Source organism: Trichechus manatus, unplaced genomic scaffold (assembly GCF_000243295.1).
Source record: "Trichechus manatus latirostris isolate Lorelei unplaced genomic scaffold, TriManLat1.0 scaffold00306, whole genome shotgun sequence".
Classification (NCBI taxonomy): domain Eukaryota; kingdom Metazoa; phylum Chordata; class Mammalia; order Sirenia; family Trichechidae; genus Trichechus; species Trichechus manatus.
This window is the reverse complement of record NW_004444242.1, coordinates 1,211,758-1,212,897: the sequence shown is the minus strand read 5'-3', so window position 1 is coordinate 1,212,897 and position 1,140 is coordinate 1,211,758.

The following is a 1,140-nucleotide window of genomic DNA, read 5'->3' as shown; positions in this document are numbered from 1 at the left end:
TCTATACCTACACCATTTATTGCCTCTTTTGTCGTTCTTATGTTGTTGTCTTTACAGATTAACCTCTCTGGTTCCCTGTTGTAATTCTTTTGGTTTGGGATAGTCCTTGAGAGTTCATTTCCTAGGTTGGTATCTGGCTGGAATGATCCCATGTCCTAAATTCAGCCTGTGGTCTGATGTTGTTTGTTCTCAGATTGGAGGACTCCCTTTAATAATTCTTGTACGTTTAGTTTAGTTTTTACTTATTCCCTTAATTTCTGTTTATCTAGAAATGTCCTAATTTTGAATGACAGTTTCATTAGATATATTATTCTTGGCTGCCAATCTTTTTCTTTCAAGGTTTTATATATGTCATCCCATTGTCTTCTTGCCTGAATGGTTTCTGCCAAATAATCCAAACTTAGTCTTATTGCTTCTCCTCTGTATGTGACTTTTCATTTTTCTCGAGCTGCTCTCAGGCTTCTTTGTCTTTGGTTTTAGCGAGTGTGATTATGACATGTGTTGGTGATTTTCTTTTGGGGTCCTTCTTATATGGGGTTCGTTGAGCTTCTTGGATAGTCAGCATTTCATCTTTCATGATATTGGGGAAGTTTTCTGTCAGTAGTTCTTCAATGATCCTTTCTGTGTCTTCCATTGTCTCCCTCTGTTCTGGAACCCTGATCGCTTGAAAATTTTTGCTTTTGATTGTATCCCACATAATTCTTAGTGTTTCCTCATTTTTCTTCATTCTTTCTTCTGATTTTTCCCCAAACAGTGTTGTATCAAAGTGTTTGTCTTCAATTTCTCTGATCCTGTCTTCCGTCATTTCAAATTTGCTCCTCAGCCCATCTATGACATCTCAACTTCTAAAATCTTGTTGTTTATCTTTTGGATTTCTAATTGTTGTTTTTTTGTGACTTCTAGTTGTGAATTTATTTTAGCATTTTGTTTCTTTATTATTTTCTTGAATTCTTCCATTTTTTTGTCTGTGTTTTCCATGACTTTGTCTTCCTTTTCCACAAATTTGTCTATTTTTTCCTAATTTTTGTCTTCTTTTTGCTTGAACTCTTGGATAGCTCTGAATATCAGAGGTTTGAATTCACTATCAGGTAGTTCTAGTGTCTTTTTTTCTACTGGAAAGTCAGCTGGTGTTTTATTTTG